This window comes from Scleropages formosus, chromosome 24, assembly GCF_900964775.1.
Source record: "Scleropages formosus chromosome 24, fSclFor1.1, whole genome shotgun sequence".
In the NCBI taxonomy this organism is placed as follows: domain Eukaryota; kingdom Metazoa; phylum Chordata; class Actinopteri; order Osteoglossiformes; family Osteoglossidae; genus Scleropages; species Scleropages formosus.
This window is the reverse complement of record NC_041829.1, coordinates 20,217,023-20,243,836: the sequence shown is the minus strand read 5'-3', so window position 1 is coordinate 20,243,836 and position 26,814 is coordinate 20,217,023. Positions and strand designations below refer to the sequence as shown.

The 26,814-nt window shown below is 44.0% G+C and overlaps 1 long non-coding RNA gene across 1 annotated transcript in view; it reads left to right on the top strand.

The window, feature by feature from the left end:
• LOC114909443 (uncharacterized) overlaps positions 1–26,814 on the top strand; it is a 107,424-nt gene that overhangs the window by 72,542 nt on the left and 8,068 nt on the right. The window lies entirely within an intron of this gene.

Below are 26,814 nucleotides of genomic sequence, written 5' to 3'. Positions count from 1 at the left end.
GATGTTTAAACTTCTGAGAACCATGCTTCATTTTCATCATTTAACAAGGACATGATGGGATAGGATCCTATTGGACTAAAAACACGTTTTAGGTTGTTTACTTGGCATGGTCGTAAGATCAGTGATTAATTATTCATATTATCTTCGGAAAGGGAGCTTCTGGAAATAAGTTCTCTGCTGTTATTTAAAACGTTACACATAATTCATGGGTATGTTGGGTGCTGGTGGCCGAATAAGCGCTTATCGTGATGGGAGTTTTTAGAGATGACACTTTGAACAATAGTATGGTTTGTGCATTATGTTGGTCACCTTTGTGCTTTTAACTGTCACATGCTACAGATACTCTCTTTGTGCTCATATTATACTCTCAGTTGTTCTGCAGAAGTAGTCGGTCTTTATTTGCAGTCTGGTACCAGCCAAGTAAAAGGGTCCCTTTCATGTTACTCACTAGAACTAGAAGTGCATTTTATCAGAGCTAAAGTTGTACGAACAGTTGTAAAGTGCCTTTCACTAGAGTGCTGCTCTTCTCTAAGGTAATAAAGATTTAAGACTGAAAATTTGCATTTAATTGTCTTGGTTCTCAGTCCAGTGAGATGGGAGGGATTGAAGCAGATTATGGTCAGGATGAGTTGGCTTCTTGGTGATGTTGGCTCCGGGTGATTTGAATGTCCTCTGTGGATGAACACCAGTGATGTGCTGAGCAGTCTTGACAACACCTTACAGGGGAGTCCGGTCTAAGCTGCAGCAGTTACCATACCATGCCATTATGCAAAAGGTAATGGTGCTCTCTGTTGAACTGCGGTACAAGTTAGGTGGCAGTATGGGGGACAGTGTAGCTCCCTTCAGCTTCTTCAGCAAGAACAGATGTTGCCATACTTTCCTAGCCTCTACAAGGGTGTTGAAGGTCTACAAGAGGTCCTCAATAATGTAAACCCCAAAGATCTTAAACTAAGGATCCTTTCTACGTCTTCACAGTTGATGTGAATAGGATTGTTTTGGGTTCTTCTAGTTTTTCTGTAGTCTGTAATTAGCTACTTGCTTTTCTCGACGTTGAGAACCAGCTGTTTTACAGTACTCCACCTTTCCAAGTTGTACACTTCCTCCCTGTAAGCAGCCTCGTGTTCGATCAGGCTCACCGCTGTCATGTCATCTGGAAATTTAATAATTTGGTTGGTATTATAAAGAGGCACACATTCATTGATGAACTCATGGAGTACAGGAGGATTGAGCGCCTTGTGGCCTATTGGTGTTCGAGTAGAGGAGATGTAGGTGCAAGACTCAAGTCTCGGGTCTGTTGGTGAGGAAGTGTTGAATCCAACTGCGGAGGGTAACATTGAGGCCCAGGTTATGGGGATTTGAGCTGACCTTGGTGGGAACTACTGTAGTCAGTGAACAACATCCTTACGTAGGTAATTTTGTCTTCCGGGTGATTCCGATCTGTCACAAATAGCATCTACTGTTGACCAGCTAGCACGGTATTCAAACTGGTTTTGGTCTAAAGTGGCAGGAATGCAGTGCGACCAGGTGGGAGTTGTTCGCACTTGTCACTGCCAGTTGTTTCGGCACTGGAACAATTTCTGCCGATTTAAAGCGTGAAAGAACAACTGCTTAGATCAGAGACAAGTTGAATATTTCAGTAAATTTTATGAAACGCTGCTATAAACCTTCTTTAATTGCGACTTGCTGGACGTAATCTTTCCAGCGTATTTCTACACCGATTACGGGGAAAACAGTGGATTCTCACAGTCAGAGCAGCTCTAGCCTGATGTCACATGTTTTACTCCCTGCTCGGAGGGCTCATGGCACAATTTTGCTGGTATCTCACTGCTAACCTTTACAGAAACTACCCTGGAAGAACCACACCTCTCCGCTTCCTCCCTTGAGCACATCCGAGACGCAAGACTGTGGCTTTTTCACAAGTTCTCAATGAGCACTTTGTACAAGACATGAAGAATTATAAAAACTGACTTAATACCCTGAATTATCATGACCCCTCAGCAACTTTCCCTCATCCTGAAGGAATTCGTTTTGACTACAATGCTAAAGACTACAGATCTCGATACCCTGTATTAGCTGCTGCACTATAATATTTGCCCCCCTTCCAGCACAGTTGCTCTTGGATCAAGACGATCTCTGAGGGACTTGTTCAGCCCTCTTCCAGCAGTTGCATCTGTTTGATCTCACATATGGACTTTATCTCACGTATCACTCTGCAGCACACGTCTTGTGCGTTGAAGGGTTCACCGAGTTTTTCTTACATCTTCACTGAAAGACATTATAAATAACATGGGCCTAGAGAGAAAGCTTGATATCGGTTTCTTTTTTGTGCCAATTTTTCAGTCCGAATGTGAGACACAGTCCTCTAATGTAGTGTTTTATCTGTGCAAATAAGGTGCTTTTAAATAACTGACCTATGTATTAATGTTTTTTAAAAAACGTTTCAACTTCTTCATCTAGTGCATCTAAGTTTAAGTGGTGCCTGACAGATTTTTTTAACTGCAATTTAAATTTCCACATCTGACAAATGCAGTAATTATGCCATATTGGGCTGTAATTTTTAAAATTTTCTTTTTCTTCTCCGTCTCCAGCGTTTACGGGCCTTCTTTGGAGGTGTGCTCACTTCTCCTCCTCGTTGTGCTCACAGCCCGCACCCCCTCAGTCTTATTTGTATGCAGTGCAAATTTCCGTTTCGCCTCCCAAGCCTCCGTGGAGTGAAAAATGGGCAGTGTTTCCTTGATAGCCCATGTGGTTGTGGAGTATAAATGGCTAATGAATTACAGATGAACATTGACGCAAATTAATCTTCCTGATGTCCCTTGGTAATATGGCAGCCATTTAAAAGTTTAATCAATACGGTAAAGTTGAAAACATGCAGGCACTGCAGTTGTTTGGTTGTAATAAACATCAGTGGGAGACGCCAGGCCTGTCCCCAGTACATGCATCATAATGACAGGTATTTATGTTTAATGGACTAAATATTTTTTATTGGAAGAGAACAAATGTCAGTTTAACTTTATATGCTCTGGATTTCAACTTTCCTTTGAGGTTTGAGATTGATGGCTGACAGCTTCGTGGCGCTAAGGTGGGCAAGAATAATAGAGACAATGTGGAAATAAATGCAACTATTCATTTGTATAATTTCCCGAGCAAGTGTGACATCCATCCCACCTCTGAGCTTGTGGACAACTATATGGAAACAAAAACATTTCAACTTGTTATGAATGACAGACAAACACAGTGGGGGTCACAATTCTCACTCGCCTACACAATTTATTAGTCCCTTAGGGTTAGGAGTGTTTCTGCACATGAACATCACTTGAGCGCTTTTGATCTGCAGCCAACCGAACACAATCTACCACAGTGACATAAGCCAGGCTTTTATGATTTAATAACTTCCAAATTTGATTTTAGCATTTGCCATCTTTTCCACCAAAAGGGGGGAAAAGAAAACCCAGCAAAACATCTGCACTTTGAATATGCGCTCCCTACGGTATCGTACTTGCTGGAGATCTGTTCAGTAACAGTACCCTACAGAATAAGGACACATGCAGGTCGTAACCTTCATCCTACTTTGATGTGTCAACGTTTTGAAGTTTGTGCCGTTCTAATTTTTTATGTAATATTTCATAATGGATAGCGTAATGTTTCTCTTTGCTGTATGTTAAACTGACTTTCTTTCGAGGGTCATTTGCTTTCTGTTTTGTACAATTTATGTTTTGCAGTGAGAATTGCTGTTTATTTTATGCTAAGTAGCAGTGTACTGGTATCACTATAAAAGCAGGGGAGGCGGCATGATACAAATGGGAAACGGTGAAACCCATAACCCATAACCGTGATGCATTCTAATGGGGAAATATAACTGTGTGCACTGTGGCTTAGAAAACAGGTTCATAATCTCTAAGGTGTCTCCTATTGTTCTCCATGTGGGGATCCAGTATTTATGGCCAGCTGAAGGTCACCACTCTATTCTGAAAATTAATAACGCTGTTTAATGCAGCTGTTTTATATATTCCTTGGTAATATTGTTTATTTATGGTGGAAAAGATTAGCATTACAACATTGGGTATTTATTTTTTTCCAATTATTCTCACATTGAGAATTTTATTAATATGACTGTGACGTAGTTCCACACCTACATCATAAGGTTTTGGTGGTGATAGATAAACAAACTTGGCCGAGGGATATTGGTTTTTTCCGCTCAGAATAATAGCGCAGCTACATGAGTGTGACTGGCCTCATAATTCACTTTCTCACAGGGTTATGTCGGCACGGAGCAAGCCGATCTTCCCTTTAGGTGTTATTATAGCCCTCCGAGATAATAAGGAAAGTTTAATTGCATTATTAATTGATTTTTTTTCCACAGCATTATAGCATTGACTGATTTTCCAGCTGATGGAAGCGGCAGACACAGCCGGTGTGAAACAGCAGCCCAGTGAGAAGTGGGAGTCTTGCAGAGAATAGATAACCTTGATGTTAAGAGATACATCCTTCGGATATGTCTCGCCTTGACATATTGATGGCCCTTGAAAACGGAAGAGCTGATTGTATGCAGAATGCAATCATTAAACCCACTTCAGTCTGCAGTTGATTATTTTTTTTTTTCTCTTTTCTCCTGAAGGCTGTAGCTAAACAGAAGGCCACGCTCACTTCTGCAGCAACCCTTCTCCTATTAACCCTGTCTTTCCACTGCAAAAGTACGCCAGTAGTGTCCCTTTGGAAAGGAATATGTCCGTACAAGAGGTCTGTGCCAGCACGCCGATCCCTTCGCGGTCCACGGGATGTAATACGGAGTAAAACTAAACGTAAGACAGACATGTGCGTTCCTGTGAATCTCTGCTATTGGGTTGTGTCAGCCGAAATGTTTAATGCCGTCAGCTGGTGTTCTGCTTTCCTTTGCTCTATGTAGAAAATCACAAGAAATTGTGAAATAACAGCATTTTGTTCCATTATTGTACAGCCATTGTGTGTGTAGCATTTGGACTGAAAATAGGTTTTGTTGTGCATGAAATAGGCCTTCTGTTCAAGGTTGTCTTTATAATCATAAATATGGTTAATTCTTCTCAAATTCAGGCCTTTCAACAAAATTTCTAAAAATGGGAAAAGTCTAACCTTTGTGTTTAGTTGTTACATTTTTGCCTAACGCTTTGTCATGTTGTAATAATGAACTATTAGTGCATTTTTGGATTTCTGGTTCTTTGTACCACTTCAATGAGTTTCTATCATTTCGGACATGCAGCCATGTTTTTAATTCTGTTTTTCCATTAAAGAAATATACATGCAGTGATTGCATTGTATTGGAATGGGGCAAGTAAAAGGAGCTACAGTACATGTAAAAAACAAAGTGTTGACTATTCTCCTGCCAGAATGTGTATAATGGGAACATTAGTGTCCAGATCCACCTTTAGTTTGTCATCTTAATAGCTTCTTAATTGTGCATATGACTTAAAATATGTCAGGTAGAACTATTAAAGCAGAATATTCTTTGAAGCATTCAAAAGATTGGGAAGACGATTTAATACTTAATACTGACTAAATATGGTTTAATAATAAGCATGCACTTATCCGCTTCTTGCCTTGGACTGAACGTTCTGGAAGCGGGGTGCATGAGAAAGAGTCAGCTGCACATTTTCTCCATTAGATTTCTATTTACTTGGTTGCTTGCTTGCTTACTTACTTATCTCCTTCCCCCTTATCTTTTGAATTACAGCTTTGGTCTCCATTTGAGTCAACAGCCTCGGAGTGTGTGTTCAGCTAGTTGCCCATTTCACACTTGAGCCTGGCTGCCACGTTACGCTGAGAGCGATCCGTGTCCCTCTCGCACATCTTGACGTTTGTCTGCCCTCTTGCGATGTTGCAAGGTCCTCCTTCGTATCGCTCAGGTAGAGCTCCCGAGATCAAGCGTTACACCCTGTAGCGCCAACCGCTTCTTGATAGTTGCCGTGTAACGTGAAGTACAGACATTTGTTTTCTGACCAAAGCTTTACAAGTCTAGGACGTTTTCTGAGAAAAAGCGAGCTACTGCAAAAACACTTATATGATCCTACGCTGAGCATCATGGGAAAGCCATATGCTGAGCACTATGGGGGAAATAGTGTATTGCTTCTGTTTGTGTTCCAATCACCGGTTCTCATGATCGATTTGGGTGTGCTGAGGACACTTGATGGGGCCCTTAATGCTACTTTAAATCAGGAATAATATCCTCAAAGCACTGAACGTAAATGCGACCCAAAGGTTCATTAACTGTTACCGCTAAGTTACGAATAGCTAATTGCGGTGTGAGTAAGACAGCGAAGGAAGCACAGAGGAAGCACACATTTTAGGTGTAGGCATAGTAGATGGCTGTGGGGGAAACATAGCAAACATGAAACAGTTTCTTAACATCACCAGCAGGCCTGTGGAAAGCTAGCTAGTTCACTGTGTAATTGAGGAATAGAGTAAAAATTAGCCCCTTTTTCCCAGTTTAATCGTGGCCACTTGAAACGTCTTGCTGTTCGCCCAATTCCGCCCGCTGGCTCTAAGCGCTCAGCTCACCTTCGGTGGCACCGTGAGAGAATTAGAGCTTCAGCCGTGTTACACGCTCAAAGGAACGCAGACCGATTTGCGTCCTTCGGCCTCCTGACGTCATGTGGCCAGCGAGACGCCCCAGTGACTTGAACCCAGGTCTCTGCCGTGGGCACGAAATATTTGCGTTTAGCTCTTCTGCTCAGCTGTGGTTTTGGCAGAAATGCCTATCCCTGTATAACATTTTTTACAGCGAAACTTGAGCAAACGGGTATATTGCTTAGAGTTGTTGTCTTGCAGTTCAAAGGTCCTGGGTTGAAATCCCTGCTACTGGTGTAGAAACCATGATCGAGTTTCTTACCACGAATTGCTCCAGTACAAATCACCCTGCTGTATAATCGGGTACATCATTGTTATCTAGAATAGTATTGTGTTGACTGTACCTGAAGGTACTGTCGCCCAGGGAAGCTAAAATGTTGCACTGCACAGTTGAGCACTTGATCTGTTCTCTTCTCTATTCTCTCACTTTTCTGTAGAAAACATGAACAGCAGCATTGTTATAATGGCATGGCCAACAAAGGGTGTAACCATGAACACGGGCCGTTGTACCTCATGATAAAACATCTCAGCGTATGAACGTTTCTAAAGGCTTCGCTCGTACTTCCTACGCGGCTGCTGTTGCCGCAGCACCATCTGGATGTCCCAGACAGCCCGGCGGCTTTATTGCCTGTGCCGGGAGCACACCTCCGGCGCCGCGACTGCCTCCCCTTTTTCTCCTCCTCCATGGCTTCTATTTTCAGTCCTGCAGGGTTTTCTTCTGCTCAGGTCACTCACTCCATTAATGCTCACCGGGAGCACTGGGGCGCTCTTCCCCGGAAAGGTCCGTACCACCCGGAGGATCTCTCGCCGCTTTCCAAATGGCATCGATTCATCTGCGGCCGGAATGTTCCGTCACGGAAACCTTGCGATGATGTACGGTATAAAAAAAAAAGTGGGCTTTGTCCGTAAAGTGAGCATTCAGCGAAGCTTTCTTCCCCTCCACAATGTTACTTACACCCCTGAAAGAGCACTGGGAGTGATGGGTGCGAGCGGGAAGCTGGTTTAGACAACAGAAAAGTGTCCAGATGTCGCTTTGAAGGAGCTTGTTTATTGCAACTGGCATGTGGTTATGAGATGAGTAACAATGGCATGTGACAGGCTGTTATGAAACTACTGTCATAACACTTTACGTCAGCTGGGTTTGTTATGATTATTATTAAGTTATTATGAATTCTTATGACAGGTTTACAAAAGGCTTATGGATGACCGTAGAGTCATATACTCTTACGAGGAAGATGTGACCCTGAGTTCTTTCTGTTTCCGTGAGCTACTCTTAACTACTTTTCATCAGCTTGCGTTTCGTGAGGGTTGCGCGTTAACTAATGTTCGCTGCGAACACATTTTCTGCTTTCTTTTAAACGTGCGCTTACGTCGTACTGTACCGTCACCTCGTATTTCTGTCTTGCAAAGGGCTCTTGATTCCGGCAGTGTACCATTTCTGCATTTTATGCACTTTTGAGGTAGGTGTGTGCATGCGTGTGCGTGCGCGTGCCCGTCCGTGTCCGCATAATGCATTTTTCAGTTTTACACCAGGGATTTTAGAGCATTTCTGTTTTGTAAATGATGACGGGGCAATAGTTTCGCAGCCGTTCGTCGGGACGCGGCGTCCGCGGAGTCCGCCGCTCCTCTTCGGTTGCGCGGGAGCTCCGACACGTGGCGCTCCGCTCTACGCCTCGCCGCCGCCACCGCCTTTGTCCTCGGGCGAGCCGCAGCAGCTGGAATTCGTTTCCCCCCTGCCGGAGCGTCCGATGCCCCCGCGCGGCACATCGCGACGCGGCCGCGTTGTCCGTCAGAGATGTTATAAGAGGTGACAGCTCCTCACACTTCAGTGTTTGGATCACCTCAAGTAGCTTAGATACAAGGGGAAAATGAGAGCACTTGTAGTACAAAGTCCAAATTTAGATTGACTGAGGTTGTCCCCAGGCCCGCGTGCCCCGTTCCTCCGTGACAGAAGAGGCCTGCTGGTAACGCGCTCTACGAGGCAGTCGGAGTCGGAATGACACGGGGCCGCGCGCGCGGCGATGAATACTTTGAAGCGACCGGAGACGATGTCAGGTCCGCTTAGAATCGAGTGCGGGGTTTGAATATGCTCGCCACTAATATGGCACCAGTATCTCTGTCCTCGTCTCTGTTTTCTGTCACGACGTGCAAATTCGGGGCCCGTCTCTCCGGCCCTGACAGCGTCTTTTGAGATCATGTTATTTGCGCGCTCTGAGCTGCACTCAGCCAGCCACGCATCAGTCAGCCTCTTTGTTCGAAGCCTGCCCTTTTTTGTCATTAATGCACTTGATGTCTATTTAAAACTGACGGCGGCCGCCGTATCTGTTTTCCTGTCAAGAGATCATTGACAATATTAATACCACTCGTCCCTGCCTCATTTGCTGAGCGCTGACACCTAGCTTCAGCCTGCACTATTTATCAAGTGGCACTCTGCTCTCGCCGGGATGTTCCGGCGCGCCGCTGCCCTGTCTGTCTTTCGGCAGGGCCGAGCGGAGAGCGGAACCCGCGGCGACGGGCTATTCTTAGGCCGGAGGGTTGAAAATATTTCCGACAAATTGCTCCGCGTTCCGGAGTTACCGGTAACGGCACGTTAACGTCGTGGATCGCGCTAATGCCGCTGCCTCCGCACCTCTAACGTATATTAGCGGGCGCAAAGGCTCCGTCGCGCGTTGCGCGTCCAGCTTCGTAGCTTGTGACCCGTGCTTCCGTCACCGGAGCGAAGGCTTAATGTGTGTCGGATGAGTTATTATCAGGTGTGCCGCTCGCAATCATTTTGCCCAGTCGTGTGATTAAAACCTCAGCATGCCGGAATTTATACGTGTTTATGGATGGGAATATCTATAAAGTAACATCTGTATCTCAATTGTCTGCAGTTGGTCTAATGAAACGTGTGGGTAGCACAAAAAACATGGTTTATTCAGGGAGCCTAAAGGAAAATGTTCCCACCAGCTGTTGCTACTTGGGAAGCAAACACACAATTAGTGCAAATTTCCAATATCAGTAATGTGTGCGTGCGTGTGTGTGTGTGTGTGTGTGTGTGTGTGTGTGAGAGAGAGAGAGAGAGAGCTTACTCACACCACGAAGGTCAGAATGTAAATTCTTTGTGATTTGATGACCACTGCAGGTCCATGTATATGTAGGATTTATTGTCCTTTCAGTTTATTCTTGCAATGCAACCTGGACTATTGCCAGCCCTTGCAATGTCAGTGCACAGTGTAGTGTAGGCAACACACACACACACACACACACCACTCAATCACCTATGCAGATGGAAAGAGGAAATAAAAATATACATGCATTTCCCAGGGAAGCACACAGAACCCTCTTAGATTTGGAGCAACTAAACACAGCCTTCTAGTGCCTTCTGCTGACTTTGGCAGTTCTGTCAAGTCCATCCCTCCATCTTAGTGTGAGCAGTCACATAAAGATTGACGTGATTGCCTTTAAGCAGCCCCCTTCCGCCGCCGTGACAGACAGCTGCAGCCAAGCGCCTCGTCTGACAGGATGAGCACCGTGATGGATTGCCTAGCCCAACCGCTGCTCACGGAAGGTCAAAGGTCAGAGCAGAGGCTGCCTTCGGTGTGCGGACGCCGTTGACGTCTGTCCTCCAAATCTGAGCGAGAGTTTATATCGCAAACATAGCTACCTGTGAAAGGAGCGCGTAACCGACGTGCGCTTGTGTCCGTTTACGTGTGGCTCTGGGTGCTTTTATTTTTAGTGTCGCGGCACAGTATGGGATTAGAAGAGATCTGTATGACATTGAATCATTCGTTGTCCGTATATGTCCTTATTAATCGAGGTTGTAAGGGGTCGGTCTTGTGCCATCTGGCGCTTCAGTGCTTCGGTGGCGCTTCTTTACATCAGCAAAACTTGGATTTTCAAAGGAGTGAAATTAAACCTTGGCTCTAAGGAAGACACTCAGTTGTTAAACCATAGATAGAATGCAGACACGTGTTTAAATATGCTGTACAGAAGAGAGAAAGAAGCACTGTTCGAATAGCATTAATATAAAAACTTCAGTTCTGAAGGAATTAATTTGACCGAAATGACACGTGGATCCGGATCCTGGCCGTTACCTCGGTGGCGTTCGTCTGCAGTGGAGGCCAGGATATATATGAAATGTACATAACGAAACGCATCTCCCATACCCCATACCGTATAAGATTCGGTGTGTCGTGACTTCTTGTTAGCAGCAGTAAAAGTTGAAATATCAAATATAAGCACTAAAAATGGCGACAGGGAAAATGAATTTCAACTTCTGCAGTATCAAGGTTTACATTACACCCTGTCTGGTCGCGCGTTGAACATTATGTCCAATTTAGAAAGTGAAGGACAGCAGCCCTCCCGTTAATGTAACTCGTAATTCCTGCCTCCTACTTGAGCCTTGACATTTTATGTAAGGCAGCGGAGATGGTGTTTGAGGACTACTTAATTCCCCGCTCTCTGTCCTGAAGGCTCCGGCCACTTTGCGTCATTTGAAAAAGTATGGAAAAGGTGAAATATGCCAGGACATTTGATTAAAATCAAATAAGGAAACGGAATCAACGTCACGTTGACGCCAGAAGTCCACCTGAGAGAGAAGACGTGAGCACCGCGCTTGGCCCCGTGTCACTGAAGACGGCTGCAAATAAAGGTACAAAGGTACATGTATTGAAAATCCCTCGTCATCCTCAGTGTCTGCGAACGATTGCAATGCGTGTTTTCGGCTGCTTCGGTCTCTCTCTTTGTTTGCCTGCCTTTCGGCATCTTTTCCGAATATGGTTTCGTGAGGCGAGGCGAGGCGAGTTGTGTTTCGGGCAGATTAGCAGAGCAGGCTTTGGAGTATTTCCACCGTAAGCGTGCTTACTGTACACAACGGGATGGGCTTTACGAACACTGTATCGTAGCAGCGAGGGCGGCACTTTGGCCCTTTGGCCCTTTTCTCGGGCTGCGTTCCTTCTCGGAGGGACGCTCCGGTCACTTTTAATTTTACGCGTGTTTAACGGTCTTTAAGCGTGCACGCCAAATTATCGCGAGCGAATTTGAGAGACTAAGCCCCGATGGTGAAGGAAAGCATGTGTGGCTCGAGCGAGCTCGTCAATCTCGAGGAGACCGTATAGGAGAAAGGTCAGAGGTAGCCTGGCGCGATGTTCCTGAGCGCCGTGCCGTCCTGCCAGGGAGAACGCTCCCGCATCCCTACTGCCGCGCTGCTTTGGAGCGCGGTCACTAGTGCCAGCATTTCTAAATGACAAGGTTTATTTGTCCGTGTTGTGATATGTTTAGAGGAAACTCGGACTGACAGTTGTGGGAGGAAGGAAGAGGGAGCCACAACAAGTCCCCCCCATCCCCCGCCCCGCACACCCACCCACCAACCCACCGCCCCCCGACATAAAATGTCATCTCTCCCCTGGCTGGGTTGCACAGGCATCCTGATGAAAAGAGCAGACATTTAAAAGTTTCTGACATGTGTCACAGACGCTGCCATTGAGCCACTGCTGCTGATGTAGCTGGAGCTGACAGCATCCGAGCCATTGAAGCCGGCTGCGGGACATTCCAAGTTTGGTATGTGTCACTTCTGATCGTTGTCACTGCACATCTCCAGAAGATTCATAAATGTAAACAGCATTACGGCAAGGGGGGAGAGAAACAACACCGAAAGTACGGCAGCTAGTCGCATGTTGACATGTATCCGTGTGGGGAGCGAGCGGGAGAGTCGCATCGCCCGCCGCACTAATTAAGGCGTGAAGCAGGGAGCAACCTGTAGGCGGTGACCTTGCCGACCCCTGCAGCAGGGCTGCTCCGCATAACAGGCGCGTGCTTCAGCAGGCCACGTAGCACGTTATCTCATCGGGGGCGCGCGAGCCCCCGCCCCCCCGCCCCCCGAGCGAAGGCCGGCTTCCTCGGCCGTGTCGTTTCGCGGAATCTCGTCGCAAAAAGTTACGGAATGGAGAAGTGGCCTTGGACACGTGACAGCTGCACCGGTTCTTGGAAATTGCGCTAAGGGTTTTTCGCTTTGCCTTTTGCATTTCTGCGAGCGCAACGTGTAGCTCCGCGAATATGCCGGTGATTTTCTCCGTGGTATCGCCTGCTCCGTGGATACACCGCAGCAGCGTGAGACTAGAGTGCGAGAGGTTCGCTCCGTCTGACTGGGGTCGAAACTGGCGCTATCCAATTTACGGTTACGTTTATTTCTTTATCGGACACTTTTTTTCCAAAGCAACTTCCAATGAACTCTGTGTAGCGTTACCATCAGTCCACACACACCTTATTCACCGCGGTGACTTACACTGCTAGATACGCTACTTAAAAGGGGTCCATACATCCATACAATCCCTACATCCGAATTGTGTGACGATTGCGAAATGATGGGGACAGCTGGTAGTCTAGTGGTTAGAGCTCCTCCCCGTAGACCCAAAGGTCGCAGGTTCGATCCCCACCTCTGGCTGTAGTACCCTTGAGAAAGGTAAAATTACCCAGCTGTATAAATGGGTAAGTAACTGTACTAGTTTGTAAAAACTGCAATCTTAACATTGTAAGTTGCTTTGGAGAAAAGTGCCAGTTGAATGAATGAATGTAAATGTAAAATGAGGCCCACAGTTTGGGAGCGGCAAAGAACCCACACGTACCCGTGAACGCCACGTTGCACGCGCCTACGTTTTGTGCGACTCTTAAGCAGCACAGGGGATGTTACGGTTTCACGCGGCGCCGTAGACCATCTCCTTCTCGTCCTCCAGGAGAGATGGAGAGCTCCATCACGGTGACACGATGGCCTTCACCCCTCGTTCGGTTGAAACGCGGCAAAAGACGCGCCCGCGTCGGTAAAATTTGCGAAAAATCGTCTCCTTGTTTGCCGGTCATCAATTATTAGGAGTCACTCTTCCGAGTGATAGACACGAGCCAATGCAAATGCGAGAGGACACCACGGGCTGCGTCTCTGACTGACAGCTTCGCCCGATAGCAGACGCTGCCTCTGTCTGGGCTCAAGTGAGATTGGGAACAAATCGCCCCCGACGTTCGGAGCCCGACGCGCGGCGCCTGGCGGTATCAGCCGAAGCCGGGGTGCGCGAGGAAGGGTAGAAGAAAGAGCCTTATTTCCGGGATGGCTTCAGATTAGCTACATTTGTCATTGAGGGGAAGATGGTATAATTAGCTTGTCAGTCTGCTTTAGGCTGAGCTAGCTTTCCCTGCTAAGAAAGATGGACTGACTGGCAGCAGAGCTGACAGGCAGTCGATAATGTGGCAATTAATGTCATACATAATTCTAGAACCAATTATATCAAAATGAACCCCATGCTTTAAAAAATACTATTCCCTTATCATTTCCTCTAACAGCAGGAGTACCTTTCATTTTTCTCTGTAATTACTTCTCATTACACATGGTAATACACTACATTTTCTCACTATATATATTTATGGTGAGAGCCCTTCACCCATATCTTAGCGATATATATATATATATATATATATATATATATATGTATATATGTAACATATGTGTGTATGTATGTGTGTATAGCCTATATGGTTCAAGTGTTGGCAAAAGCGGTGGCAACCTTTAACCTGTTAACATAGAAATATACTACTAAGATCAAAATTATTTGGAAAAGTTATTATAAAAAAAAAAAAAAAACTTGGTAAACTTTACTTCTACATGCAGATCGTTAATTAATGTAATGTATCTGTTAGCAGATCTGTTATATTAGCAGTTTTTTTTCTCCACGAACTTGTAGCTGCTTTCATATAGAGATGTATTTTAAGACTTGGGTACTGTGCGATCCTCAAGCTGAAGCGGATCCTCTTGTTCAGTTAAATGTTAAATTGTTTTTTTTTTTTAAGCAGATTTGAATGAGCGAGCCCACAAACAGCAGAGAAAACAACTGAGGTACATGCGGTGCACTCATGCTGAAATATCACTATTTATTTTGTTTTTGTGTCATAAGATTTTCCCAGGTTAGCATTGTCCGCAAATTAGCATAAGAAGTGTAAAATTTTAGGCCCACCAAGACCCAAGAAATAAACCCAATGGACGAAACGAACTGTCCAGATGAAAATACCTTAAGTTGAAAATTGTACGACTTACGTTGAACTGTTGAATGCAGCATAGTCTTCTTATCAGAATGTGAAATTTTTCTGTGTATTCTTGTATTTTTAAAGCAAAATGCATTTTTCTTCGGTTCTCTCATGGCCTGTAAGCATTTCTACGTTTGTACAAACAAACAAATCACAGTATTATTTACTACGTAGTATAACATGTATTAGTATACATGTATAGACATGTATAGACACACACAATGTGTCTTAGAATTTTTTGTCAAGGCTCGTTTCGCTTTTAAAACAAGCCTTAGACAAATCTTCACCTTCGAAATAAGTGCTGAACTTGAATGCTACATGTATGGTTTTTTAAGCATCAGGGAATCCAAGAACTGCGGTGTCTTTTAATGGAGGCACTGCAGTTCACTGAAGAATATAAACAACAATATCCAGAATTTAATATCACTAGAGTTGCAACATAGTTCCAGAATATCGCAGTCGCTCACCTCGTGGCAAATTTATACAGCATACACACTGATTTGTATTATTTTACGCATCATAATGGTGCCTTAATTGGTTTTAAGAAAGTAAACATTTGTATCAAAGTAAACGTATCAGTCATAGATACAGTAAGAGAGAGACCGTACCACTGACACCTTTTTTCCCGTTTTAATGGCTTCTGTGATGCCCTTGATTTGTTTCTCTTTGTTTCGTAAAGTTTCAAGACTTCACCGTGGTAAAGTGGCTGTGCAGTGCTAGTTAGTGGAAAGTTTGAGTTGGGAGTTTATTTATTCTGCAAGTTTCTTTTTTGGCAACAACCTGCTCAACTCAAGCAAGATATTCCAATTTCTGAGTTTCTTTCATTTTCTGTTTTTTATGTTTAACGCAATATATTCAGCTCATAAAATGTTAGTAATGTGATAAAAACCACCGCTATATATCTTGAGACGCTCAGAAGGTCATCCCTGCTTTAATATATAGTGCGGACAGTGATGTCTGAAGGTTATGTCAGTTTCCACGAGACATAAATCTTGTAACTCTCACACACTGTAATCATCTTACCTGAACCTTGGGCAAAAATTTTACTAAGTAAATCAGTAAGCGTGCTGGCAATTCTATTAACGCCCAAAAAGCAACTGACAGAAAATGAATCATGATAAATAATAACATGCAGTTATAAATCACGCTTATGAGTTGAGGTAAGGGGAAAATATGCACACCACCATCTGTTTGCAGTTATAACTCATTTTTAGCATTAAAATTAAACAATGTTTTGCATTTCATCGTTTAGTTATAATATCAAATTTCTGTTAAGTGCAATAATTCAAGGCCTTTAGGAATCATGTAAGACTGCTTGTGTAATAAATCTACCATTTACTGCCAGACTAATTTAATTTAAATAAATTTTGTATTTCTCTTTTAACACAATTCTTTTCCCTTTCCTCAATGGATGGTACCGGCGCATGAATAATTATAGTCCGATTTCACAGCTGCGTTGACGTTCCCATGGCAACAGCACTTGTAATGAATGGAGTGGCAAGAAGAAGTCGTCATGTCCCAAAGTTGGATCGCTCCGTAGTGCGGAAACCCGCCTTCAAATCACAGTCAGAAAAGTCGCACTTAATGGCCTGCGAATTCGTCTTAATCAGCAGTGGAATTTCTCAAAAGCCTCGTCCTGGAAATAAGAAATACCCCGACACAAACAGCTAAGTGCTAACCGTCCTCTCGAGCACAGCTGTGTGTGGAGCTTCCCAGATGACGTCACGAAGCGGTGCGTCCGGCTAGAGCGGACGGAAGAACGTTGTACGTCCCCCGCAGAAAGCGTCCGTTGAGCAGAGGGAGGCGCTTGAAGGACCGCGATACGCGTTTCATACCGAGTAGTCTTTGGGGTCGAAAAGTGTATATGAGGGAGGGGAGTAATCCTTCGGTAAAACAGAGACGCTTCTTTGAAGAATAAGTCTTTGACGGGAAATGCACACCTTGTGTCTGCTGTGAGAAAAAATGAATGACCACACGTAGATGTAAATGTAACGGCGTTCCATTCAATTCCGTGTTAATAGTCTCACGCGGTTCTTGTCCTCCCACATCTCACATAAAGCGCTCAATTAAATTCTATTTAATAGATTCAAACTTCTCGTTTATACTCTTTTTCTTGAGGTTTTTCTTAAAGATCGATTCAGAGCTAGATGCACGAGTGCCGAACCCTGTCTTCTCCAATGAATATGTGTGGCAGCAAACTGAAGTGGCCAAGGAAACGATGAATTTTACATTTATTTATTTATCAGACGCTTTTGTCCAAAGCGACTTTCAACGAACTCTGTGTAGCGTTCTGAGCCCACACACCTTATTCACCGCGGTGACTTACACTGCTAGATACACTACTTACACCGGGTCATTCTTCCATACATACATCAGTGGAACACACACACACACACACACTCTCTCTCTCTCTCTCTCTCTCTCTCTCTCTCTCTCTCTCTCTCTCTCTCTCTCTCTCTCTCTCTCTCTCTCTCTCTCTCTCTCTCACACACTCTGGGGGAACCTGAAGAGCATGTCTTTGGACTGGCAAGTGAACGGCAGCATTTCGTCTCTTTTCCCCCCTCGCACGCAAACTTCACTGCGGAAGCATCTCTCAGTATTTTAGGAGCCTTTTTTTTTTTTCTTTTCTTCTTTTTCCGAGTTAATTTGTGGATGTTTTCTCACGGATCGGGGCACACGTACCGGCGTATTTAACTTTGTCCGTCCAGGCCACGCTCTCTGTAAAACGCATCAAAAGTCAGAATTAAATGTGCCGTTTCCCCCAAATGTGTTCTTTCATCTGCTTATAAAGGCTTTCTCTAATTTTATGTGAGATAAGGTGAGCGGGCGTCTCCTCGCGCCGTCTTTTCTAATGAAATGATGACGAATGAAATGTCTTCGGAGAAATCCTTCAGACCGGTGCCATGGGAACAGCAAGAATCGACGTTACCTTCTGTTACGAAACACGGCCGCAAACTGAGTGCCGCAGTAAATGTTACTTGTTCCGCAGGGTTACGGTTAGGGCGTGAGAGAAGGCGGGTGCAGGAGAGCCGTCGTGGACACAACTGCGATCGCACCTGTACGTAATGAAGGTATGATCTGGGGGGTGGTAGGTGTAGACAGAGAGATGGCGAAATATTTGTTATACCGTAGTACGCAAAATGTTGTCAAAAAAAGTCTGCAAATGCAAAAATGCAGTTAAAACGTCTGCGTTTCGAACAGTTGATTCCACGCCGTACACTCTGATCGGCGCCATTTTGGGTGTTTCTTTGGGGGGGGCACTCTGAAGGACTATATTCCTATCAAGCTTCATTTTGGTTTCAAAGAGTGAAGTGATGTAAAATATAAATGGCCCTGGGCACAAAGACGATGCTGTATGTTTGTGCTTTAAAAGCCCACAACATCTGTGTAAACACATGGCCTGTTCCAGCGACGGAGGCTACGAGCCCTTCGCCTCGCCTCGCCTCGCCTCGGGACGCACCGAGTCTAAGGCTGCGCCGCTCGCCTGCAGGGCCTTGAAGCCTTCTTCTTCCTCACGGCTACCGTGTTTGCGCCAAAACACAAGAAAAGAGGGAAACGTAGCCTTCCGCCCTTTTCTTGTGTCTTTAAGACATGATAGCGCATTTACGGCTTTGTTTATTGAGAAATTGTTCTTTTAAATACATCGTGATTAATGCGCCTTCCACTATGCATGATCCCTATGGGTTTCCCGTAGTCTGACTGCCGAAAGCGATACGTGAAAAGGAGGCAAATGAGAAAGAGACTGCTGAATAAAACCAGAACAAACATGTACACACGTCTAAATCGGAGCCGTTGACGTGGATCGCTGAACTTGTCAAATTGTTCAAGGGGGCCTTCGCACATGGTTTTTTGGGAGAGGATATTTCAGTGTTTAGTTGTTGCCTCATTTAATTTTGACAAGTCTGAAAGGCTGTTTCTCAGTAGAATGGACACCTAGAAACAAGGGATTTTTTGAAGAAGGTGATTTCAAATTGATTGGAAATGAAGTACAACAAAAGGTCACTGATGGGACGAATTACCTGCTAGAGTTGTCAAGAAAATAAAAAATATCAATGAATGGTATTTATTTTGCTGTGTGAAGACACTATTGGACTTGTATTTTCCACATAATTGCAAGCAGTACTGATAATGCGCGGTAAATCAGATTTAATTGGAAATTAAAAATGGATCATTTCCAAAACAGGGAAAAATGTCAGTGTTTACACATTTCTATACCTGCAAATTAGCTGACTGTAAAACACCTTATTTATATGCAGAGATGATTGTAACCCTGCAAATAATGATAGCAGGCAGGGCTGTGAGGTCTTTTCAAACATGGCATGGTGTCATTAGTGTAATTCATTATTTTATTACTTATTATGCATGAAAGACCTCAAACTGTATGCTGGAAAAATACTGCTTAATTAGTGCAAAATCAAGTTATGCATGTAAAAAAAAAAAAGCTAGTGCAACAACATCAGATACTGTTGCAATGGCTTAAAACATGTACATTTATAGCACAATTTATAGTGTCTAGAATAGCATAATGTGCTGTGCTCCATACCCCTTGAATTTAGGCGCGAAGAGCATCGTAACCCAAAGACTCTCGACCAGCTCAGTCGCGATCCTTCAAAGTGTGCAGTTTGTACTCGAGCTTTAGTATTTTTGTCATGTTTTCAAACAGCTTTCACTGTTAAATCATTATTATTATTAAGTAGGCAGCTTTATGGAGACGAAAACAAATTTGCAAATCAGGTTCCAGGATGGGCGGTCATCACTACTGGCTACTGGCTGCAGCCTGCAGCCTGCGGACACCCTTTTGATCCTGTATTGACCAGCCGAGCCAACCCTCCGGAGAGAAGAAGGTTCTCGGAAGGAGATGTGTCGACTAGGAGAGGAGAGAAGCGGTGTGCTACCCGCCACAGGGCACATCCTTTCTGTGCCGTGCAATTAATACCTCTGGCTGTTGATTATTTGTTTACGTTTCCATAGAAAATATTTTTGTGGTTGTTTTCACAAAGCCATGCGCCCTCCTCGTTTTACTGGTTAAAGCTAAAGCCTCGCCGTGACCTCGCCTTGGGACTAAAGACAGGCGTCCTCGATATACGGCTCTTTGAGTTCCAACTTCACGAGGGGTTTTAATACCCCTCCTTTGTCTTGTGGGGCATTCGGACATGTTTAAAGGTACCAGGTTTGGATTTTGCGCACCTCCCTACAGCGAAGAGGAACAAGTCATTGACATTTACCTTTATTCATCTAGCAGTCGTTTCTCTCCAAAACGACGTACAGTGGTTATCATGTGGTGGTGAGCTCACACCTTCATCCAAGGTGACTTAGTGTCAGATACTCCGCACTGAGCTCCCTGCGGTCTTTTACACACTTATACAGCCGAGCAACATCTCTCTCTCTCATACACACACACCCACCCACCCACCAGCCAGGGGCAATGTAGAGTCACCGATCCAGCTGAAACATGTCTTTGGTGGAAAGCCATGCTAACAAAGGGAAAAACATGGTGAGAACATGCAAACTCCACTCAGACTGAGCTCGGATCCACTGCATGTCCACTGTTTGGACTGTCCAGTGTCAGCTAGTTCTTCTGGTGTGTGTGTGTGTGTGTGTGTGTGTGTGTGTGTGTGTGTGTGTGTGTGTGTGTGTGTGTGTGTGTGTGTGAATCCATTTGTGAGCCAAGTGTTTGTTTCAGTGTACTGTGCACAGCAGGTAGGAAAGGTGGACAGTGTGACAGTAGTTAATGAAGGCACTGAACTCCTTTCTTATGTTGTGTTACGAGAACCAATGTCCCGGAAGTTGTTTCCATTTTCATGGCATTTGGTGGTGTTTCACTTTAAAGATGGTGCCTCTCAGGAACAAAAGTTTTTCCATGAGAATGATGGTAATTGTGTGTTTGCTTTACGAGAAAATCGCCGTTAAGCTTGGGGACGACGCTCTGTTTACGTGGTTTAAGTGACACTGTAAAACACTGTGTTAAATGTAGTATTCATAGTGGTATTCTCTAGTCTCTTTTAACAGTTACGTAAAGTATGTTTAAACCAACATGATACTGTATTATATAATACACTCTTTTGCCCTCTCTTCTCTAGAAACGGTCATAGTTTTGGCTGTCGGTGCTAATAGTTGGAGACACATCTGTGTATGATGTTTACGAGAGGCTTAATAATGAGGTAAAAGACAGTGCAGCTTTAGTGCAAATGATTTGTCAAGTGAAGACTAAACTTTGGTTTCATTTCGTCCAAAATGCACAACGAAGAGTGGTTACTGCACCCCGCCCCGACCCCAAACCTGACATGAGGCCTTCCGCTAGCTACAGCATTGAGTGGCTCCGCCTCCAGTCGCTTGAAATACTGATGATGTCGGAAGAGCGGAGGAAAGGCCCCAGTCCATTGTTGTGTGCAACTTGAGGAGGTTTTCCAGGAAACCATTGACTCTTTCATCTCCGTCCTCCGTCTTTGTCACCCCGACAGATTAAACGTAAATCAAGATTAGTGAAAGCTCAACCGTTTTATTAACAGGCACCAATTAAGCAGCTCCCCAATGGCAGTGCCCGATGGCCTTTAATTCTCACTATTGGACAATGTGAATTTTAGCCTCGTTGCAGAACCCACCCACTGGGCCAGTGAGAGCAATAGTGGTTAAATGTTGTCAGTTACCGTGGGATTAGATGCCACTGGTGAACCATGCAATTTAATTCGTTGGAAGGTCATACATATCTCTCTTACAAATTAATATCTGTCCATCTGTGGATGGCAACCGTCTTTGGACAGGAAACACACTTGGACACGTGAAATACATGAAGAGTATATATTTAAAGATATATAAATATAGATGTGTTACTGAGCACGGTTTTTGTCTGAAAACTGAAGAACATTGATTTTACAGGCATGAGAGAAATCCGATTTCGTATTTGCGTTTTCACTGTATTAGATAGTATTTATGGCTGCAATCTTTTGTTTTTTAAAAACGGGAAGAAATGATTTTGCTACCAACACGGTCGCTTACCGCAAAAATACGGTGTCAAATAGCAATTATCGTTACACTTGAGAGGTTTTCATGGCTCTCGTCTCTCTGGGAGCTTTTAAGTGTGAATGTCGGTTAAGGAGGTTCACAGTTTCCTGAGAGATTCTGCACAACAATTGCGCTCCGAATGTGTCCAGAGCCGCACGTTCGGCTCCTTTTCATGCAATTTTAGCGCGCGGTAATTGGATCATGAACCCAGTGACCTGGTCAAGGTGACATGTCGCATAGACCCTTGGCCATCTATTGAATGAGCCTTTTTCTTTTTTTATTGGCACAAGACTCGGCTGCATAACACACTCTCAACTATGATTTGGTGTGTTACCCAACACAATTATTAATTTTTGCTCAATCAAAATGTAAACTATAAAGACATGTATCCTGGGAGATGTGGTGGTGACTTTGAAAGGTGTTCCAGATGTTGCGCACGCACTGTAACACGACTGCTTTTAAACACACTGCTGTGTCACCGTAGTCAAAGAACGGGAAAGAAACCGAAACAAAAAACAAAGATAAAAAGGCACAGCTTTTTCTTCTGTTAATTGCCCAAGGTAAAGATTATCTGCTGCTGTCAATTTAATTCAGCTTCAAATAAAGCAGCAAGGTCACTCCACCCCCCCACCCCCAGTGAACAGGATTGAATTGTCATGTACCCCTAATAGGCAGCGCAGGGAATCATTAGTCTACCTTGGCTCCCTGACTGATGGGCATTTCGGTCCAATCATCTGACCGCGCACCCACGGCACGGCACTATTGACACTGTGTCAGAGCTGAGGGAAGATGGCTTAATCAGCCGGGACACTCTGGGCATTGATTTGACAAGCTGCTGTAATGACCTCCTTGTTTTTTGTAAAGGATCACTGTTTATCTGGGATGGCACTGATGCACTAAGTGCACTGCATTGTCATGGAAACTATTATCGCCACGGTGCTGTGAATGTCGTATGCTCCTGAGGATCGTGTTTACGTGACACGGGGCGCCACGGCGATGGCAAGGAGTGCCGACACGAACGGCGAACAGCGGTTTGACTTTTCTTTATCGCTTTCGCTCGATGGGTTTCGCCCCACGGCTTTGCTGCAAAATCTGACTGTATGTAAAAGATCCACTTGATGGTGTGTAACTTTTTGTTTTTTGCTGTACGAATACTAAATCTGGCCTCTCTAATGTGGTGCAGTACAAATAATTTCTCTTGATTTTTATTAAACATTATCCATGGTTCACGAGACCGTTACGTTTCTTCAAAGTACCACGGCCGAATCTCGGGATAAACAACAAGGTTCACAAAAGTCATTGTTTAATTATCTTAAGAAAATTGTACTGTGGGGAAAAAGAAAAAAAATTGCGTGGAAACTGTAGGAACCAGGTATGCGTATAGCGGTGTCCAATAAAGACCACTTCTGTGATTTCTTGATGTTATTGTAACAGAAATACCTTACTCCTTTATCCGTACTGCGGTGTAAAATAGCGTAGTGAGAGAAATCCTATTTCATATTATTTGCATTTTCACTGCATTGGGAATAGTACAATTTATGCACAGGATGTAGGGCAGTGTCGAGGCGCTTATTAATGCGAGTGATGGGGGACTTGTTCGTGGGCTGGAGGAGGCAGAGGAGGCCCTGTCAAGCAGATCAGTTCAATCAGCAGATCCCCCAGTTACCGCAGTATAAGCGAGGTGTCAGACAGTAAATATTATTGGCATTCTGACACTGCAGCCATGATGACGAGTGTAAAATCGTTTATAAAAAGTCTGAGATGGGCCACTGCATCCCAAGGCGAGTACGTGGTAACTGTTTTCATCAACAGCTATCCAAAGGGTGAAATGAAGTGTCCCCTTTACCAGTGATTTGTGGAGCCGGCGCGGTAAAGTGCCGTGTTTCAGAGGGAGTCAGTGTACTTCGTGGTGACCGGACGTTAAGTGGAGAAAGGAGAAGCTCGTCGTGCGTCTGTTTAAGTGGTACCGAAACCGTCCGTTAATAAGGACTGAAATAACGGCGATGCCTCGGTCGTGTTTTAGACGTAAGGCGCTTTCCAGAACTTTGGTTAATTTATTCTAGGAATGGGACACTAAGTTTCCTGGAATGTCAAGAAGCTTCAGCAAAAAGGCTGATTTGTTTCCCTCTTTTTTCTCCTTACACCACGAGCAGAACAGCAAGTTTGAACGGTGTTCGTCCTTCCTTGCTGGACTGTTTCTGTCTCCAGGACCAGGACACACCGGTCGGTATCAACCATTACTGATGACTCGTCGTTTAACATGTTCTTTACGAATACGCTGCTCGCAAAGTTCTAAGAAGATTATAGTCTTAGAATCTGATTTTGAAACAAAGCAGACCTGCAGTAGCAACTGTATCTTATTGATCGATGATGATGATATTTGTTCAGACTTTCCTGCACGTTGTAAAAGTGCCCTCAGTGTGTAGTTTCTACAAATCCACTCTGCGCGTTTACCGCAGTTACTCTGCTCACGCTCGTCCAGATGAATCATACTACTCCATCCATACAGCAAGACATAAAGTGACCCAGATACAAAAATACTTTCACATTTGCCCAGTTTCCCATGTGTGTGGAGCTATTTTTTTTTCCAAAAGTCATTTGTCTTGAGTTGTTGTATTTGGTGTAGCTTTTTTTATCTGAAATACCCCACAATATATGTGATGTAATATTTCATAGATTTAAACCTGGACAACAAGTGGGAATCCTCTAATGGACCGAGATGTATCAGTAGTGAAGATCGAGTACTTTTCTCAAGGGTCAAACACTAGTGCTGGGCCTCCTGGGACTGCAGCAATCTCCTCGAAATACCAAGTACAAATAATGAAATAGTTCTAAAATAATGAGTTTAAGATTTTGTGATTGATTTTTTTTCTAAATGTTTGTTATCCTCTATTCGTTTTGCACTGTATATTATCTAAATATGTTTGTCTTTTAATGAGCATCCCTGTTTAGCAAGAAGAAATAATGTAGTTTAATATCGGTGTAAGAGTGCAGCGATGTTATGAGTAAGCTATTTGTTTGAATAAACAATACGTTAGTTAATAATAGAAGTAAGAATTTTCTAGTCTTACCTGGAGTAAAAAATGAAGACTTCTACAGCTTCAGCTCAAATTGTCCTGTAGCTGCCAAAATACATTGTATTGTTAGAAACGTTTTGATTAAACAGGAACTTGTAGCCGTCATGCACTCAGCTCTGTTCCCTGTGTAACGTTGAGTTGTTGAGAACACACACAGCTTTAAGAAGCTGTGACAAAAGTAAGAGACATGTTGTGTCCAGAGCTGATACAGAAATTGGTTTTGCATGGTTTCTCTTGGTAAACATGCTGCCAAGGTAAATGGCTGATCAATGAGTTCCACTGCAATCGATCTGAATCCGTTGAGCCTGAACGCACACGCCGGGTGCCACTTTATTGTAAATCAATCATTTTGAAAACATCTCACAAAGAGGACAGTTCTCGCCAACAAGATATCAATTTGGGTCCTCTGCGTTGCACCCGTATCAATGTGTGACTCGGCGGAGCCGCAAGCCGCTGTTAAATTTCCATCGAGTGTGTGACCGGTGACTGAATGCGTTGTGCAAACCAGCGAGCTGCACACAGAAAATGTCTTTATTTTGCAGATTTGTGTCGGGAAGTGTTTGGTGTTTGTTTGTGAAAAGAACTCTGTGATCGCCATTGTGAAATAATAATGGGGTTATTCTAGTTATTATAATATGCCACTCACATTGACAGAGAAGCTGAGCAGCAACAAATGTTTGAAATGGTCTTTGACTCAAGACTTGGTGAAATGAGGGGGGAAAAAAAAATGACAGGACTGCTCAAGCCTTAGAACACAAATACATCGATTTTAATTTGAGAAAATACAAAATGAAACCATGTACAATTTATATACAAACCTTTTGTACAAGACAATATATTTATCATCATCACCGGATATCATAGTCAGGTAGGTCAACTCAGCACCATCAGTGTCTCCACTAGTCCCACTGCGTGAACAAAACATGGACTTCGATGTCAAACTTCTTTTTCCTGTAATGAACATGTACCATATAATTTATATCCTAAGTGTGGTTAGTGTAAATTGTCCTAAACCGGTTTTCTAGGCAGTCAGTAATGTAGTAAAAATGTGTTTGATAAACATTCATATCGCCAGATTTTATTTTTTTAAGACTTTGACCCCAGCCAACCCCTTTGTATATATGCTTAAAGTTCAAATTACAGTGTCCAGCTATTAAGAAGGACGCTGTGACGTGAGTCTACCCAACATTGAAACAGGCAGCAGCTCATATGGGAGAAAATGCTGTTCTTATACGGCTGATGTCAGAAAAATAGAAAGAAAGATAAGTACTCCTTTATGATGAACTCCAGCCAGGTACAGCAACGAACCAATCGTGGTCATCAGGTTTGCTCATGTTCGCGGTGCATCACTTAAGAGTCTCCAAGTTTCGACGGTCTAAGACAGAGAAGCAGCTGTAGTGTGTTTTATGTTCATATTTCATATGATGTGAGGCATGGTTCTCACCTGCCCCAGTGAACACGCATGCCACTTTTCGCGATAGTGGGTCTTCGGGGTTCCTCCTTTGGCCAAATGCACTGCCCAGCACTTGAGCATAGAGGCGTTCTTGGCTTGGATGTTCTCTATGTCAGTGCGAGATGCTGCTTCCCGTCTGCCCGCGTCCTTAGAGGCCCTCGGGAGCTGTCGGTATCTCTTTGACCGAAAATGACCTAGTGATGCTCAGCGGAATGTGGCAAGACCTCGGTGCTGGACAGCATGTTCTCCCATGTTGAAAAAGCACGTTGCTCAGAAAGGCATACTATGAAGACATTCCTGTTACTGTACATCGACATTCGTTGAGTCTGTTTGTATTCAACTCTGTGGTTGATGCTATTCAGATATAATCCATTAAACATTTTTTTGGGAATAAAATATTTTCTTAGGCAGGTGTTTCAAAAACAAAGCTCGATTCGAATAAATGATTAAAAGCGTGATTGATCAGTCCAGAACCCTTCTCAACAAAAACATAGCTATCAGATTCAAGCAAAAGCTTTGAGCAAACCATGACCTTAGCCATTGAAAATGATAAATGTGCAGACAGTATGGAATGTATGCAGAGCAAAATATACAATTTAAAAAATGTTCAGCCTTTATTTTGCTGTCCCCACT